At 60.7% G+C, this 19,294-nt stretch overlaps 1 protein-coding gene across 29 annotated transcripts in view; it reads right to left on the reverse strand.

The window, feature by feature from the left end:
* The window catches only part of WNK2 (WNK lysine deficient protein kinase 2), a 116,061-nt gene that overhangs the window by 85,063 nt on the left and 11,704 nt on the right, over window positions 1-19,294 (reverse strand). The window contains exon 1 of one of the 29 annotated variants that reach the window (XM_070248174.1): window positions 16,127-16,319. The exons of 26 other annotated variants lie outside the window; for them this stretch is intronic. The gene's annotated coding sequence lies outside the window, so the exon portion shown is untranslated. Of the gene's footprint in view, window positions 1-16,126; window positions 16,320-19,294 lie in introns of those variants that run through there. 2 more of the 29 variants (XM_070248175.1, XM_023627606.2) reach the window with 2 other exon arrangements.

A 19,294-nucleotide genomic window follows, 5' to 3' on the forward strand; every position in this document is an offset into this window, starting at 1 on the left:
AAATGCCAATTACAACCAAGAGATCCCACTTCCCACCCACCAGGAGGGCCATCATAAAAGGCAGGATCGTCCCAACCGCAGGGCAGTGGCAACAGCCAGCCCTCCAGCACGGCTCCCGGGAGCACAGTGTCCGAGCCTCAGCCGTTCACCCCTGCTCTGGCCCAGCCCCTCCTCCAGGCACCCAACGGAAACAGACGGAAGCGCACCCACTCATAACAGCCCCAAGCCCCAGAAAAGGCAGAACTAACATGTGCGGCTGAAACCTGAACAGTGCTCGCCTCTGGGGTGGGGGAGACGCGGGAGCTGAGAACCGGGGCAAAGGGAATGGTCTGTATCAACGGAGGACACGGTCACACCGGGCGAGCATCTGTCGACGCGCATCAGCTTGTACGCCTAGGACCTGTGTTTCCTTATATGTCAAGTATAACGCGATGTAAGAAACATGTGAAAGCATCCAAAAACCAAATAAGAGAAACAGAAGAGAAACATCAAGAGATGTGAAAGAACGAGCTGGAAGTCCCAATAGCAGGTACCAGGAGAGGGCAGAGGTCAGCATGGAGAAGGCGAGAGCAGAACACCGCCCTGGGCTGAGAGCACCACTTAGAACAAATGCATGTGGACAGCCAGGTCAGAGTGAATGAAAAATGACCCACGTCCAGACTGTTCCAGCGAAATCAGACCCCCAAGGACTGAGGGCAAGTCCTACCTGCCCGGATGGGCACTTGGTCTCATGGGCAACTCTGGGTAAAGCAGACAGGCAGCATCCTTAAAGTGCCAGCTCCGACCTGGAATTCTATACCCAGCCCAAAGGACATCAGACCACGCAGCCAGGACTCACCCTCAGACACGGGAGAACCCAAGGTTACTTCCTGCGCCCGGTGAGACAGCGACTGGAAGAAGTGTTTCTGCAAAACTCAGCCCAGTGCAGCACAGGGGACGCAACACAGCCAACCCCAGCACCCGTGAACTCGGCGCAGAGCGCGGGAGGCTGGCGAGGAGCTGGGTGCACCACCGGGGGGTTCCCCACGCGGGAAGCCCATGTGGGGCAATGACGTTTCAGTAGCAATTCCCTTCCAATGGTCTGGTCCCTGATTCCAGAGGAAATTCACAGAATCACTTACTGTATCAATTGTTTTGCCAGAATTTCAGCAACAATCAACCTAAAACAAAGATATCACTGTAGTTTCAAAGCAAAGCATTTAGTTATAAACAATATAACTAACAAAAACCGAGAGGCAGAGTGGCACATGCCACCGTCTTCGTGTCAAACACCGGCGAGAGGTGACAAATCGGACTCAGAGGCAGATCGTTTCCACGGCGCCTCTTGGCGGGCCCGGGCGGAGGTGGGAGGGGACAGACTTTATTTATGTCCTAAGCCACTGGGCTATTTTTAACGAAGTGACACACCACTTGATAATTTGAAAGGTCAGCTGGCGTGTCCTCAGCTCGCTGCCCAGTGTCCCTTGCAGAGCTGGCCTGAGTCCTTGTCACTGTTTGTTGACCGCCGGTCAGCCTCGTTAGATGAGCGACTCCATGGAGGCAGAACCACCCCAGCAACTGGCACGTCATCACTGTTTGTGGGATGAACTCATCACCTGACGTGCTGGGACAGCCTGAGCTCAGGGACCAGGGCAGGAAGAACGCCCCCATCCCGCGACCCCCCGCCTCACTGGAGTCAGGTCATTCTCGAGGCTTGGTGTCGAGGAGTGGGCTCTGCTCACACAGCGTCACCCCAGGACAGTTCACCAACCCAGACAGGGCAGGTGGTCACCCAGACCCGCCTCCCTCCAGCAGGTCCCTGGCACTGCATAAACAAGTGGGCCCTGTTCCTCCAAAGCCGTGAGAGTTAATCGGATTATAACGGATAAGAGCAGAATTCCGGGACAACGCCGGTTCTTGTCTCCTCCGAGGAAGAGGCCCAGCCGGGCACAGACAGCACCCTCCAGGCGGGGCAGCAAGGTGGTCAGAGAAGGACAGCCCCCCGTCCAACAGGCCCCTCCCACACGACCCAGGGGTCACCAGCTCTGCCCCAAACAGCCCCACCGGCGAGGGCTGAAGTTGTCAGACCCAGAGCGCCACCCTCCCTGCACTCAGGGGATTCTGCGGCCATCTCCTTCCAGCCAGGCACAGCCCGACCAACCCTGCGAGGACAGAACTGCCCGGCGATGCTAAGTCCAACAGAGGAAGGCAGATCCACACACACAGGGCAGAGAGGGGACACAGCAGCCGGAAGGAGAGTGCCCAGAATCAGCACAACCAGACTCCTACGGTGACAACCTCTCCAGCCCCATCTGGTTGTAAATTAAAACAAAAGAAAGCCTCAAGGTCTTTAGTGAGAACTGTCCCATGTACAGTGAGCCAGCCCAGGATGGGGGGCCAGGGACAGGGTGGGCCCAGGACGGGGCTCCGGGGAACAAGGTCCCAGGAAGGGGGTCTGGGAGCAGGGTGGACCCAGTATGGGGTCTGGGGACAGGGTGGGGCCGGGGCCAGGGCGTCACTGGCCCCAGCCAGCGTCTCTGCACACTCTGGCCCCAGGATGTCCCTAGTGGAAGGGCCTCCCCAAGTCTGGAGGATGTGACCCCGGCTCACCCCCAGCTGTGGGGCCAGCACTCACCCACCCTTTCACCCTGAAGCGAGGAGAAGGTGCAGGGCCCGGGTCTGGGGGCAGTGAATGCACAGGGAGCTGTGACAACCTCAGGGGAGGGCAACAGACAAATACACGCCACAGGACAGGGCAAAGGGACAGGTGGGCAATGCCAGCGGGGGAGAAGGGCAGCCCCCGCCCACCAGGGCGCAGGCAGGGCGGGGGTCCCGGGAGAGTGCAATTTACTCAGCACAGGGGCCGGCAGCTGGCACCAGGTGGGGCTGTTCTGACTCGTTTGGGGACTAGGCTGCCACCAAGGCAGCAGGGGCCGGACCTGACAGAGGGACATGCTCACCCTTCTCCAACATTTACTGCAGTTTTAAAATAAACTCACTTCTCCACCTCGCTCATCTTAAGCTATAAAATACTCCTGCCCTGACCTCAGAAGACGAGGCCCATGTCCAAGGAGGCAGAGCCCCGACAGGAAGGGTGTGCAGAACTGCAGAACATGGAAGATCTGCCAGGCAGGGGCTCAGAGGACCAGGAGGGGTGGCCCGCCACTCCCACAGCATCCCTGTCACGCCCTGAGGGGGAAACGGGGGGGCTGGATCCGGCCCCTCCTGCTTCTGTAGATAATACTATCTTCTTTAAAGCAGGATGCCGAGGTGCACAAGGGACTCAAAACCAGTGTCTTTAAGGGGAATTTGCTCTTTTAAAGGCCACCTGGGCCCCTGCCCTCCCGACTAAGGCAGAGCCACCAGCGGCCAGCCCCGCCGGCCCGCCCATCTGTTTCCTGCAGGACCGTGCAGACCGGTGCCCTGGCGGTGGGCGAGCTAGAGCTCAACCACGTGGCAGAGGCTTAAGTCATTGTGCAGGGCGTCATCTCCAGCATTTGACAATATTGACCTTGTTTCTAATGCTCCTTGAAAGGGTTCCCGCGGAATTTGACCGTCTCCTCAGCCGTTTTATAAAAACGTGAATAACCGTCTCTAACTCCAGTCCGGATTCGCATCTCCACTCCATGGACCTAACGTAACACCGTCTTCCTGAAAGTCTTTTATCGATCGCCCACCCACACTTCTCTGCCATAAAATGACATATAGTGGATTCAGGGTGTTTTGTTTCCTATGGTCACTTGGCTCTGAGGACCAAACGTCCTTCTCCTGGTGGAGTCACCATCACAAAATATAGTGTACGGCTGGTGGACAAACAGACCTCACGTGGTGACACGCGTGTCCGACGGAGCCGGGTGCCCTTTCCCCGGCAGTCCACGCACAGTCCGCCACTGCACTGAGGCCCGGCCAGCTCTCCTCGCTTGAGCCGGCAGACGGGGCCCCAGAGCTCTCTGGACTCCTTCCGAATGTGTCCCCAGTCCCAAGCGAGCGGTCCTTCAGGACCAGCTGGCAGCCCCATCAGGGCCGTGTCCAGTTCTGTGGACACACAGGGGGTCTGTCCCAGCGTCTGTGGGGGACCCATCCCGAGACCCTCACTGGAGTTCAGTGTCACTTTCCACCCTCAGTAGAGCCAGCCCTGAGGTGAGGTCCGGGGGAGGGGGGTGCCCCCCGCTCACCTGTCAGGGAGCCCCCACGCCTGGCATGAGGACGGGTCAGTTTGGGGACAGGCCCTCTGCCCATCTCCCACCCGGGCTCTGGGTTGCAGGTGGGCCATAGGACACCACCCCAGGCCCACCCACCATGTCTTGACCAGGCAAAAACAGGGCCATAGAGGGAAGCCAGCAGGGGTCGGGGAGGGGTGGGGGGTGAAGGCAGCACCTGCTTGGGCACATGGCCACAGGCCACCAGCATCCATCTGGGCACAGGTGCCCTGGGGGCAGGCACATGCTGGGCAGGCCTGAGCCCTCCCGTGGTACCCACCACCAGGCCCTGCCCTCCACCCCACAAAACCTCTCCTGGGACCTCAGGCCTCGTGCGGGCCACAGACAGCCCTGAACCAGCCCCACAGACAGCCCTGGGCGGTGACAGACCGCCATGGCTGACATAGGCTTCCTCCTGGCACAGCCCCTCCCAGGCCGCCCCGAGCAGGCCTCCCCAACACGGCCTGGGGGTCAGCCCTCCACTGTCCAGCCAGCCCCTCTAGGCCTGGCCGCAGGGTCTCAACTCCACAGTCGTGGCCTTGATCCCCCCACAACAGGACAGGATGGAGGTCTCCTGGGGGTGTACAAATGCAGGCCTGTTCTCTCCCGGATGCAGGTGGACAATGGGGAGCAGGCCAGGGGCCACAAGGTGGTGGGACTGAGCAGGGCTTTGCTTTCCTCAGGGGGACAGCTGCCCGAACCTGGGATCCAGGCTGGAGGGAGGGTCATCACGATGTGAAGTGCCAGTGGAGCCTGCGGAGCACAGGAGCCAGCAGGAGAAAGCCTGGCTCCCTCCTTGGGCTCCAAGAGGCACTGGCCTCCCAGCCAACCGGACTGTCAGCACTCGCCCGAGGTGACCCCGAGGCCCAGCGGGCAGAGGCTGGGTGGCCACCCCTGCACCTGACCACACCACATGTCTGGTTTCTAGAAAGGGCCAGGCCCACCCCAGGCCACTGCCCCACGGGGACACCTAAAGATAGCTGTGGACGCACCACCGACACAGTCAGCCAGGATATACACCTCAACCAAGGACATGCCTGTGGGGAGGGCAGGGCAGGACAGCCAATACCACCCCACGCCAGGGCCAGGATGTTGACGGGGCAGCCCCTTCGGGGCAGGGCCGGTCAGGAGCCGCACCCCCAACAAGCAGTTGCCCTGGCCCCTGAACGGAATCCAAAGGCTGGGGCACCCCAGGGTAGCAGTGGGGTGCAGGGTCCTGGTAACAACCTGCTGAATGCTGTGGACACTCCCCCAGAAAGCAGACCCCTCCCCCAACTCTGGGGATGCCCAGACCCACAGCTCTGGGTGCTCAGGAGCAGAGAGGAGGGAGACCTTAATGCTTCCTGCTGCAGAAGACCCCGTCCAGCCAGGTCCTTTAAGCCCCACCCTCAGGAAGAAGTGGCCTGGACCTCACTTCTCTCCTGTCCAGAGGCCTTGGTGGCCTGAGCAATCCCACCAACAGATGGAAGATGGCCTCAGAGGCCAGGTTGTAGGCATTTTGACCACCAACAGCCTCAGGCCAGTGTCTGCTGAGTGGGCATGCTCCCAGGCCTGAACACCCACAGCGTCTCTCTGGGCCAGGTGCTTGGCCAGGGTGAGGGACGGGGGTGGGAGGGCATCAACACCAGGACCAAGTGCATGCGATCCACAGAGGCCCAGGGAGCTGGGGGTGAGGGAAGGCCCCGAGGCTCACATCTGCCACAATCCTGCAAACCGACTCCTCAGTTGCCCCCCAAACTGGCAGCATGAGCCTTGGGGCCACAATCAAGACGAGACAGCAGGTGCTCAGTGCACATGCCCGTGAAACAAGCCACCAGCTCCGGGTCAGACTCCCTGGAGAGCAGGGAGCCCCCACATTCAGCACATTCTCCCCAGGGCTGTGTGGCCCAAGATGACAGTTGTGAGCCACGTGTGGCTCGAGATGACAGCTATGAGCCACATGTGGCTATGGGCACTCGACAGGCAGCTTGTCCAAGCTGAGATGTCCTCTTAGCATAAGATATGCACTAGATTTCTAAGATACGGTGTTTTTTCAAATAGTTTTTTAAATCTCATTAGTAATCTTATTATATGTTAAAAAGACAATATTTTGGATATACTGGATAAAAGAAAGATATTATTTTAAAACTAATTCTGCCTGTTCTTTTTACACTTTTACTGTGGCTATTAAATTGAGTATTACACGTGTGGCTCAAATCACCTTTCTACAAGACTGTGCTGCCTTAGCGCATTGGCCCTACCCAGTAGACTAGACGCTGAGACGTGGGGCACAGCCTGGGCGGCCTGACAGGGTCTGCCGAGGAAAGGAAGCCTCGGTGAACATGCAGGTTTCAGTGTAGTCCCTCCAGAGCACCACACGCCAGGAGAATGGATGAACAGAACAGAGCAGCTTTCACAAAGGATGCTGCTCAATCCGAGACTGATTAACACAGTCTGCTCTTGTTCTAATCACCTGCTAAGAGCAAAAATAAATCCTGTCTAGAGAAAGACAGAATCACCCACAACCTCAAACATCTCTGCAAGTTTTAAACACGTCAATCAGAAATGGCAAGGGAGTCCAGGAGACAAGACCAAGTGATAGAAAATCAAGAGGAAAAAAAAGCAAGCAATAGCAATGAAGTCCCAGATGACCCACATATTGTTGTTATTAGACACAGACATTAAAATGACTGCAATTGGTGCAGTCAAGAAAACAGACAGCAAGATGGATAACTCACCAGAACTAAAATCTATGAAATAAGAATCAAATGGAAGCTAGAATTAAGAAACGAAACTAGGAACTCAATAGATGGGTTTAACAGCAGATTAGACACAGCTGAAGACAGGATCAAGAAAATGGAAGACAGGTCAGCAGGTAATACAGACTGAAAGATGGAGACACAAATTGGTGGAAAATACAGGAAAGAGGATAAAAAACTTACAGAACGCAGTGAAAATGTCCAACCTATGCATAAATGGGTTTCTGGAAGAAGCGGGCATGAAGAATGGAACAAAAGCAATGTGTATAAGATAACGCCTCAAAGTTTTCCAAAATGGAATCAAGACATCCAGACACAGATTCAAAAAGTGCTATAAACCCCAGCAGGTTAAATACAAAAAAACCCACACAAGGGCACATTACAGTAAAATACAACTTCTGAACACCAAACACACAAAGAAACTCTTAGAATCAGCATCACAAAAGGCAGGCAGGGTGGGCAGACAGAGTTCAGTGTCCTGAGACCCTCGAGTTGCCCAGGATGTTCACACCATACTTCAATAACTCAAGGATACATGTTGGAATCTCTAGTGGAACCACTAAAAAAGATAAAAAAGAATAAATAAGCAACTTTCTAAGAGCATACTCCAAACCACCCAAAGCCCAGAGCTCCAGGAACGGTCCATCCAGTCACAGGGCAGACACATCTGAGACCACAGCCCGGTCGTTAAATTACCATGACGTGGATGCAAAAGTATGCAATGAAATAAGAGCCCCAAATTACACACACACAGTAAAATGAAGTGAGGTGAAACAACCAGTGGGACAAGCACAGCAGCCCAGTGACCCTGCTCTGCCACCCTCCCTCCCTCCCCAGTCGTCCAGCTTATGGCCAGGTCCCCCAAGTGTGCCCACTGCAGGAGCACAGCCATCCTTGTGGCCCCAATCACCTGTGGCAAGACGGCACCTGTGTCCTTCCCAAGAGCAGAACAGAATTCCAAATCCAACGCAGGACCAGGGCTCAGCGGGTGCCCTCTGAGGGGGTTTGCTCCTGGTGGTGGGAAAGCCACCTACCCATCTCATCACTGAGGCCTCGAGGAGCCTCACCTGGTGCCAGACACTTCACCACCTTCCCCTGTGATGTTCACCTCCAACAGGTGGGACCCGCCCCGAGGCCCAGGAGTGAACCCGGTCTAGACACCCTGTGAACGGGGTTTCGGGAGAGCCGGTGTGGGCGTCCCTCCTGTCGCTCACACCCTAACGGGTGAGGACGTGCCCCCACCTCCTCCACACCTGCACCTCTCTCCCCCTCACGTGAACATTTACCCGTGGCCATGACCTGCCGGGCAGCCGTGCACCAGGCCCACGAGGCTGACCTTGAGACAAGACCTCTGTCCTCGGGGCTCAATCCCATAAGCCATGCAGGTTGATGCTGCCCCACTTTACAGAGGGGTAAACTGAGGTTCAGAGAGGCTCAACACCTCCACAAGCAGCAGGTCAGAACATGACCCCCAGCCAGCCTGGCTCCAGCTGCCTCTGGACGTGTGCGGCTCCTGGCAGCATGGCTGGCACGGTGAGGCATGGCTGCGGACGGTGGGCGGATCTCAGGCAGAGTGGAGTACACGTGGTTGCAGACGGGGGGCCTGAGGGGACCAAGGAGAGCACTCACGGAGAGCAGGGTGGGTGCCGCTCTGCAGACAGCCGAGTCCTGCTCACACCCCTTGCCAGCCGGCCACCCTGGTCAGCACCCTCACTGGCGGGTAGCCCCAGTCACCAGCACAGGCCCAGGGAGCATGGGCACCTGGTCTCCCCCACACCCACCCAGCCACACTCAGCCCAGGGCCCCATACCCAATGGTCCTCCCCAAACCCACAAGCAGGAGCACCACAGCCTAGGGGGTGGCGCTCAGCAGGGAGAGGTGGGGATGCCACTCATGGTGAAGGACTGTGCACGAAGTGGTCAGCAGGTCAGCCACCCCACGTGCATGGGTCAGGGCCCCAGCTCCACCATCCTCACGGCACAACCCCCTCCCCATCAGAGCACAGGGCATCGAGAAAGTGCCAGCACTCATCAGCATCCTTCAGTGTCCTTCATCCCTCAGGCCACAGGTGAGTGCGTCCCTCATCATGCCACTGGGCGCCCACAACTCTCCAGGTCAGGCCAGGGCTCAGGTTCACACGACCTGCAGGAACTGGCCCTGCGGCTTCTTCGCCATTGACACAGTGACCTTCCTTCCAGGGCCTGGCTAAACAGGGAATGCCTGAGATGGGTGTAGACACTCAGCCAGTGTAGACCATAGCCACGCACTCACTCATGGCCTCCTCTCCTGGGAAGCCCTGTGACTCTCTGCAAACCAGACACGCCGGCCGTCCCCCCGACTCAGGAAGGAGCCTGAGGAGGGTGCCCCGAACCGTCACTGGGCAGTGGTGGCTCTCAGCACTCACATCACCCTCACCTGACCAGAGAGGCGGGCGCCTGCCCGAGGCCACACAGCTGGACGCCCCGGATGGGCCTGGCCAAACGCTTCCCCTCTGCCACAATGCAGGCGTGTTCCCCCCACCGGGCACAGCTCTCTCCTCTGAGCTGCTCCTCCTCACCAGTGCCCCCCAAATCCTGACCCCAAAATCCTACAACCCCCAAGCCTCTCAGCAGCCATGGGAGCCAGGGGTGAACAGGCACACAGAGGAGAACATACGCAGAAGCACATGCTTGCTCCTGGTCTGGTCACAGGAGTGGGTGCTCCTCCCTTACAGAAAGCTGGTTTCTCTACTGTTCTCAGAACATCTCCCAGGAGCACACAACACGAGAGGCGGGCAGATGCTGTCAACACAGAACTCCAGGTTCAGTCGCAGCACACCATGCCAGCAGGCACGGGGACAAGGGAGGCCGGGAGAGAGGCACGCGTCCACGCCCATCTCAAGTCCTGCGAGGCCCAGCTGGGACTCCAGCCTCGGGCCCCCACGGGGACGTCGTCCAAGGCCACAACCCCTGCATGTGTCTGGAATTCTTCACTGGACGGTTGTTTATAATCGTGAGAAAGAACCGGACATCCCGGGATAGGCTGAGCGGGCGGAGACGGAGGTCACGCAGCCCACAGGGGAGTTACGAGTGATGACTTCCGAGGAGAGCAACGAGCAGGCAGGCGCGCGGGCAGCCGGCACCAGGCTGGGAGTTGACAAACCCACACTCGAGCGGAAACGACGGGACGGGCTGCGTGGGGTAGGGGAGGGTCCCGGGCTTTCTTCTTCCTTCCCTCCATCTCCCCAGTTCTCTGCAATCGGCTGAAATTCACGAAACTAAAAACAGAAACCGTCCCAGCCTTGTCCCCAGCCGTGCTGGGGTGCGGTGTCTCCCCGAGGCCACGCGCCTCTCCAGAGCAGGGCGCCCAGCTCACCTCCTCTAGGGCGTCCTTTGGTTTCTGCTCTATAAACGGCCAGGGGTTTGCATCAAATGCACTCACTGGAGACAGAATCCCCGACGTTGGAAAACCCACAAACCCCACCCGCGTCTCTCTATGGGCTCGGAAGCCGCTAGGGGGCAAAGAGGAGCGGCTGCCTGATCCCCGGAGCACACACTGACCCTCTGCGGGAGCTGGGGAAACTGGGGTTCCTGGCTATGGGGGATGCGGCCGAGGTCCCTAGAGATCCGGGCAGGTCTCACGCACCAGGTCTGCACTGGGGATTTGATCCAAGTCCAAGCATTGAGAAGAAGGTAAAGTATGGCCGATTCCTGAGAATAATGGGGTGGATGAGGCTTCTCAGTCATTGTCTACTTTCAGGTCTCTCTGGAATTTCCATGATGACAAGTCAGAAATAACATCGGGTGTTCTGGCCATCAGTAAGCTTCCCACCCGGCTGGCCCTGTGTCTGATTTGAACATCCCTGTTCAAATGGGCATGGCCCTGTTGGGGCAGTCTGGCCAGGCACGGGCATTGTGGGCAGCACACAAGCCCCCATAAGCCACCATCACCCCCACTGGGCAGATGAAGAGACAGAGGGCCAGGGAGCAGCTCTAGGTGAGCCCACAGTGCTGCACCCCCAGCACCTGCACAGCACATTCCCCAAGGAAACCCAGGAGATGGGGGCGTGAGGTCCGGGGGCTGCGCCAGGCTGGACTCACTCCCAAGGGGCTGTGGCTCCCCACCCCGAGGGCGGCAGGCACATTGTGGGCCGAACTCAACGCCTGCTCCTCGAGGGCGACCCGGGCACACGATGGCCCAGCACTAGCTCACGGGACAGACCGTCCATCCCCAGCCATGTGGCCGCCACCCTCCCTGGCGTCTGGATCAAGACACCTGGAAATTCACCGCTCAGCCCAATGGCCCGGGTGCTGGGCCCAGAAACGGGCCCCACACCCATGGGGCCTCTCAGGCGCCACAGTGGTGCCCCTAGCAAGGATGGGGCCCCGTCAGGGGCAGGTGTCAAATGCTGCGTTCAGTGCGCTTCCAGCCACCAGGACCAGGGTGAGGCAGGACCTTCAAAGAAGCAAGGGGGCCCCATGTGGTAGAGGAAGAAGCTGATCCCAGACATCCTGCCATCCATGTGGGCTCTGGGGGGACGAGAAGGGCATCTGGGAAGGAGACCTCCAGCAGAGATGCCCCAGGCCAGCCAGCCTCATCTGTAAAATGGGCCCTGGTGGGGGTTGGGGGGAATGGCGGAACTTGTCAAGCGGGCTCTGCACAGGGTCTGGAATGCAGAGGGTGCCAGAAAGCAATCGCCCCAGGCGCTCCTGATGAGCTGTTACTATGACCACTGGCTCAGCCCCAAGGCTCAGGGGCTTGTCAGGCCACTCCCACCCCTCTCCTGCCATCCAGAGGCACTGCCTGGAGCCCCCTGGAAACCCGAAGAACTGCTGCCCCAAAGGCTGCTCAAAGGAGCCGGCATCTCCAACCCATTCTGCAGGACCCCACGGGGAGGGGCCCCATAGGGTAGCCCTCAGGCCCAGTGTCTCCCAGAGCAAAGGCCTGCTTGACTGCTGTCCCCAGCTCTGTGTGTGCTCACTCAAAGAGCAAAAGTCAACACCAAAGATAAAATAAAATAAAATCTCTCTGCACTGCCAAAAATACCTCCCCACGGGATGAGAGAGCAGGCGCCAGCTTCCACAGCAGCAAGTGTTGCTATGGATACAAGGCTCCAGCCAGCAGGGGGGTGGGGACAAAGATGGGGAAGGAGGACAGAGACGGGGGAGGGGGACAGAGACGGGGGGAGGGGATAGAGATGGAGGAGGGGATAGAGATGGGGGAGGGGATAGAGATGGGGAGGGGGACAGAGATGGGGGAGGGGGACAGAGATGGGGGAGGGGATAGAGATGGGGAGGGGACAGAGATGGGGGAGGGGATAGAGATGGGGAGGGGACAGAGATGGGGGAGGGGACAGAGATGGGGAAGGGGATAGAGATGGGGGAGGGGGATAGAGATGAGGGAGGGGACAGAGACGGGGGAGGGGGATAGAGATGGGGGAGGGGATAGAGACGAGGGAGGGGACAGAGACGGGGGAGGGGGATAGAGACAGGGGAGGGGATAGAGATGGGGGAGGGGGATAGAGATGAGGGAGGGGACAGAGATGGGGGGACAGAGATGGGGGAGGGGACAGAGATGGGGAGGGGACAGAGATGGGGGAGGGGATAGAGATGGGGGAGGGGACAGAGATGGGGGACAGAGATGGGGGAGGGGACAGAGATGGGGAGGGGACAGAGATGGGGGAGGGGACAGAGATGGGGAGGGGATAGAGATGGGGAGGGGATAGAGATGGGGAGGGGACAGAGATGGGGAGGGGACAGAGACGGGGGAGGGGACAGAGACGGGGGAGGGGGACAGAGATGGGGAGGGGACAGAGATGGGGAGGGGACAGAGATGGGGGAGGGGACAGAGATGGGGGAGGGGGACAGAGATGGTGAGGGGACAGAGATGGGGGAGGGGACAGAGATGGGGGAGGGGACAGAGATGGGGAGGGGACAGAGATGGGGGAGGGGACAGAGATGGGGAGGGGACAGAGATGGGGAGGGGACAGAGATGGGGAGGGGATAGAGATGGGGAGGGGGACAGAGATGGGGAGGGGACAGAGATGGGGAGGGGACAGAGATGGGGAGGGGACAGAGATGGGGGAGGGGATAGAGATGGGGGAGGGGATAGAGATGGGGAGGGGACAGAGATGGGGGAGGGGATAGAGATGGGGAGGGGATAGAGATGGGGGAGGGGATAGAGATGGGGAGGGGACAGAGATGGGGGAGGGGACAGAGATGGGGGAGGGGATAGAGATGGGGAGGGGATAGAGATGGGGGAGGGGATAGAGACGGGGAGGGGATAGAGATGGGGGAGGGGACAGAGATGGGGAGGGGATAGAGATGGGGAGGGGACAGAGATGGGGAAGGGGACAGAGATGGGGGAGGGGATAGAGATGGGGAGGGGATAGAGATGGGGGAGGGGATAGAGATGGGGGAGGGGGACAGAGATGGGGAGGGGATAGAGATGGGGGTGGGGACAGAGACGGGGAGGGGATAGAAACGGGGTAGGGCACAGAGATGGGGGAGGAGGGCAGAGAGGTGCTGGCCACCATCAGAAGAAACACACTGGTCAGTGGGAAGAAGGAAGGTTCAGCAGAGCGCCCACCAGCCCTGGCCCTCGGGCCAGGCTGTCACTGGTAAAGCTGATCTGCAAATGCAGACTCGGAGGGGGCTTGGGGGGGTCACTAAGCAGTAACACTTGCCCAAGGATAGAAGGAGGAAGACAGGATCTCCCACAAAGCGGGCAGACAGGTCTAATGTTCCAGACTCCCCCCACCTGCAGCTGTCTCCCCCTGTGAGGAGTTGACTCTGGCCATGGGAGCAGCGGGACGCCTCCCCACCAGGCCCGCAGCCTCCTCCCCCAGGAGGGGCCGGGCAGGGCCCCGAGGACAGGCTTGCATGTCCTCTCGCCCACTCCCTCCCTCGCGGCCCTGGGGGATACCACCTGCAGGTGAGGTCCCCTCGGCGCCTGGCCCCCAACGTGTGGGCTCTGTGACGGGGGACAATGGCACATGTGCCAATCCCCAGAGATCAGCCCTGGGCAGGAGCTTTTAGGATAGAACCCCAAGTCCTCCTGGAGCCCGTGGGCCCGCACCAGCCGCACCCCAGTCCCAGCCCAGTCACCCACCAGGAGGCTCTGCCCCAGGGTGCTCAGGACTCTGCTCCTGGCTCTCCCCAGAGGCCTCTCCGCCCCTCCAAAGCCACCCTTCCCAGGCCGCAGGCCATTCTCCATCACATGCAGCCTTGGGAGGCCTCACTTCCTTCTGCCACCATCTCCGCCCCAACAGGGATGTGAGCCAGGGGCTGCCTGCATGGATGGGTCCCCAGGGAGGGGCCACGGCCACCCTCTGCCTCGGTTGCTCCTGGCACCTCACATGTGGCTGTCTGTCAGGCCCAGGCCGTTGTCCCTGAACCCTGCTTTCATATCGCCCCCAAGAGCCTGCAATGGCCCCTTGTACCCACTGAGCAGGCCAGGCAGTTAAGATGGCTCCCAGTGTCAACTTGGGACCTGAAGTCCCCTCTCTTCAGCACTCATGCCAGACACTCTCCGGTCCCCAGTCAGCCGGCCCCCAATACCCGCCCCCGAGGAGCGCCACCAATGGCTCAGCTCCCTCAAAGGGAGCCTTGCCACAAGCCCCAGGACGTTCCTCCCACAGGCATCCTCTCCTGGCCTGGGAGCCAGAGCAAGAAGGCAGCCTCAGGGGCCCAGGCAAGGCCTCACATGCAGGGCTCTTCCTTCTGCGGCTCCCCAGAGAATCCGTCCCCTCGTCCAGCTTCCAGAGGCATGTGCCATGTGCCTTGGCTGGTGAGCCTGTCCTTCATCTTGCAGTGTCATTTCTCCCTAGGACCCCCCTGCCCCGTCTCGTAAGCACCAGGGGATGACCCCAGGCCCACCTGGACAACCCAGGATCATCTCCCATCTCAGGATCCCCAACCACCTCCTCCGAGAGGTTCCTCCAGCCACGTGAGACAGTACATTCACCGGCTGGGGCGTGATGCCACAGACGCTCCATCACCCAGCTTCCCACACCCCTCCCGGCCTGCCTGACCCTAGCCTGGACCGGTGGCTGCCCCTGCGGGCTCCTTCCCCAGTCTAGCCGACGTGCAGCTTCACGCCACAGGTCGAGGGGGTGTCACCATCTCCTTCAACTTGCTTTTTCCTTCTAGAAATGAAGAAGCCCCACATGGGCCATCCTTCATCTGTATCCCCGGCTACTGCCACCCTCCACTGCTACCCACCCAGGACCCTCTGCCCACACGGCCGCACCCACGTCCCTCCTGGCCGTACCCACCCTCCCCTAGGTCACACCTGGCCACCAGGCCTGATGTCCTCGCTCCATTTCATCAGGAGCCGAGTTGAGCAAGGTACACTCAAGGCTCAGACAGTGACCCCACCCAGGTCAGACCGGCCCTGCCCGCAGTCCCCAGGAGGGCCCACCAGACCCAGGCAGTGGGGCTCCGGGATGGCCCCCCAGCAGCACGGCCTTTGTGGGCCTCAGGGTCCGCAGACTCCCAGGGATCAGCCAACCTCCCAGGGCCACAGCCAGGACCCAGTGAGAGAATGCGACACACGCCCATTAACAACACTCAGAGACAAGGCCTTTGGAACCTCTCCTGATTCAACTTCCAAACTGCGCCCGCTGCAGCCACACCCACGCTTTCCTCCCAGCTGACAGAGCGCAGGGCAGGAACCCTCTGCCAGAGGCAGGCAGCCCTGGAACAGCAGCCCACACACAGCTCCCGCCCAGCCCAGCGAGCAGCCTCGGCGGCCTGGCAGGGCCCTGACTCCGCCCCCACCCCCACCCCACCCCCCAGGCCTCAAAGGGCCCGTCATCCCCACAGAAGCAACCCCCCCCCCACCCCGGGCGGGAGGGCAGCAGGCTCTCCCCTGGCGCACAAACCCAAGATGATGCGCGTCACACGCAGGCCAGCAAGGCCTGACGGGCGTCTTCACTGCACAGGTGGCCCACACACACAGCCCCAGCACATGCAGCCGCCAGCGGGCGGGGCAGCTGGGTCAGGCACTGCTGCTGCCACTCAAAGACCACGGGGGCAGGGCCACGAGGCACCTGAGGTGGCCCAGTCGAGCCCACCAGGGCCCAGAGGTGCCGACCAGGCGTGCCCCCTCTGCTAGACTGTCAGGCACCCGGCCAAACCCTAGTCCCCTGGCTCCTCTGAGCCCTTCTCCAGGACCTGTGGCCAAGGGTTTGTCCCCAGTCTCATCTGAAGGGTGAGACCCCACTGCTACCTCTGGCCTGGCCGGCAGCCGTCTCAGAGGTCCAGCCTGAGTCCAGGTGGAAAGTTGGCGACACTATGTCCACTCCACCTTGCCAGTCCTCGAAGGGCCCCCACACTGCCCATGGACACAAAGGGCCCGCCTCAAAAACGCATCCATAAAGTGCTCCAGGAAGCAGCCGGCAGGGCCGGAACGTTCCGGTGTCACCAGCTCGCTCCCCTCCGGGAACAAAGCAGCCTTTATGTTTTATCATCGGGCGTCATCAAATATTTACAGAGGCTGACAGACCATTTCAGGCAGGCCAGACGTGAGCCAAACGCTGCTCCCTGGACACGTGGAGGTGCAGGTGAGCACGCGGGCGGAGGGGGCACACCCACCCAGAGTCTGTCTGGTCCCTGTCATCAGGACGCAGAGCCCAGGCAGGCCACCGCCATGCCGTCCCCACTGCAGGAAGGACGCAGGAATGGGCTGGAGGCCTCTCCACGCTCGGGCCTCCCGGGAAGCTGAGAGCAGGGGCATGAGGGTACATCCACCCGGGCCAGGCAAGAGAGGCCTCATGCCGCGAGGACCAGGGAGACACCAGCCCCATCGGCAAGGGTCCCCAGGTCCCCTCAGCCTCCTCCCTGCAGCCTGAACCGTCCAGATGGGAAACTGCCCGAGTGTCCAGCAGGCGGATGGGCTGCAGACCGCGGACGCCCACGTGGTGGAAAAGGGCCACCGCTGACGGGTGCGGCTGGGCTGAGTCCCGAAGGCGTCCTGATGCCCACAGGCAGCAGCCACAAAAGACGGACATGCAGAGCAGGCGGGCGTCCACATGGGGGCCGACCCAGGGCTGCCCACTGGGCAGGGCTCGCGAGGTCTGACCATGCCCAGGCTCTGTGCCCTCCGCCCCTCTGCGCTTCCCTATGAAATACCATCTACCCTCCCTTCAATTGTCTCAGTATTTCCATCCACTGAGGCCCCGTCTTATCTCCACTTCCCTCAGCTCCGCCGCCCCCAATGCCCCCGTCGCCCCCGTCCTTCCCTGACATGAGCCTGACACAAGCCGGGCTGAGCTGATGCACTCCCAGGCCTCTCTGTGGCCGCAGCATCCCGACACCAGCCTTGCAGACCACCTGTGGGCCCCGAAACGCGGTCCTGCCGGGACCCTGGGGATGCCCCCCAGTGGATGTGACCCTCGAACCTGCAAAGGCAACTGAGCAACATGTGCGGCCCCAGACCCAGCAGAGGCGGCGGGTCCGCTGGAGTCTGAAGGCCAGGATGCCCCCGCGGTCAGAAGGGCGGTGAGCAGGGCCCGGGATGCCCCGCCTCGCTCCGCCTCGCCCCCCGCCACCGCAGAGCCAGCTCTGTGGGACTCCACTTACTCACGGCAGCCCGCTGCGCGGACGGGGAAGCCTCGGTGTCCTCCACTGCCCCGTGGAAAACCAGAGCCCCCGCCGCCCAGCCCCTCGTTCCTGGGCGATGGCCCTCCCTGCCTGACGGCCTGTCCCCACGTGGCAGCTCGAGGTTCAGTCTGGCCTCACCCCAAGTCCTCACCCGGCCCCTTGGACGCCAACTCGGGAAGCCGTCATGGGAGGAACACTGGCTCGGATGCCCCTAGGAAACATCTGGAAGCCTGCCGAAGGACAGACAGCTACCACCGAGGGCAACTCTTGTCCCCTGAGGAGCCCAACAGTCCAGCTGACCAAGCTAACCCCCAAGTCACCTCAGGGGGCTGACCATCCTAGAGCAAAGGCCTGCACGGCTCTCATGCGAGTCACGGGTTCAGCGGGCAGCCAGGGCCAGGGGGTGCTGCCTGTGTCCCCAGGGCCCGAGGACGTGCAGACACCCAGCCTGTTCTGTCAGGTCCCCTAAACTGGCCTGCTCTGCTGTGTGGCTGTGGCCGTCCAGACCAGGCCTCAGGAACCCACTCCCACCAGAGCGCAGGACAGCCCGACGCCCTCAGGAGGATCCTCTGCCAAGGGTCTTTTACCTGCGCAGAGGACCCTCACGCTGCTAATAACTGGTGACCCTACAGTCCCCTCGGGTCAGTCACTGGTCTGTGCAAGAACACTTCAGGATGAGAGTCTTCCCAGAATCCGAGCACACGGACCAGGCCCCCAGCGCCGCACCCCTGCCCTGCTCCCTGTCCTCGCTCTCCTCCACCCTCTGAGCTTGCAGAGCTTCTTTCAAAAAAGCTGAATTCACTGTCCTGCTCTCATCTCTTAATTAAAGAGAGGCGATACCTCAGAACTTGTCTGGGCAGGTGTCAGTGGATTGCTGCTGGCCGACTGGCAAGGCGACTCCCGTCTTGAAGACCCAGCACGGCGGCCACCTTCCTTCCAGAGGCCCCCGGGTCCCCGGCAGCGGCCGGGCTAGGAAGTTACACCCCATGGGTGTGGGGAGAGGCGCCCCGACATGCCAGACCCCAGCCCGGAGGCGAGAGGGACGTGCAGTAGCCTGTGCCCAGCTGCGGGCAGGCCTGGGACCGAGCCCACCCCAAACCCACCCCCAGGGGACAGGGCAGGCCAGTGGGCCCCTCACGCCGAGATGAGCTCACACCAGAGCTGGTGCAGGTGGCCGCAGGCCGTGGGGCGATTCCCCATCACTGCATACATTAGTGCGGATGCTACAATTATGACTTTGCAAAAATACCCAAGAACATAAAAAAGAGACCAGAACACGTACCAAAGTGAGAACTGCTACGTCAGAGGAAGGAAATTTGGGGCAGTTTTCTCTTTCTCAGGTTTCAGGTCTCTCATGTCCGTCACCTGCAGCTAGAAGCGTCCCCCCCGGCCGCGGCCTCCCATCCATCAGCCGCCGTCCCTCTCCCCCACTCACTGGAAGGGTCCAACGCTGGCACATGGACTCGGCCTCCCCTCCCTTGGCGTCCCCAACCCGGGGTGAACAGAGGTCCTGGGCCCAGACAGTGTCAAGGCCTGAGGACAGCGGGGGGCCATCGCATCCCGGAGTGGATGGTAAGGGTCCTCCTGCCAGCAAACCCAGCGGCAGGCGCTTCTCCTGCAGGAGAAATCCTGCAGTCCTGGGGCCGTGCGGGGGCCTCAGGGGCACAGCGTCAACGATTCGACTTAAAGCAGGTGGGCTATCCGCTCAGGTGCTCAGGTGCCTTCAGGTTCCAGAAGGAAGGCAGGACGCTGGCGCCCCGAGGCCTGGAAAGACCCAAGCCTGCAGTCCAGCCTC

The sequence above is a fragment of the Equus caballus genome, chromosome 23 (assembly GCF_041296265.1).
Source record: "Equus caballus isolate H_3958 breed thoroughbred chromosome 23, TB-T2T, whole genome shotgun sequence".
Lineage (NCBI taxonomy): Eukaryota > Metazoa > Chordata > Mammalia > Perissodactyla > Equidae > Equus > Equus caballus.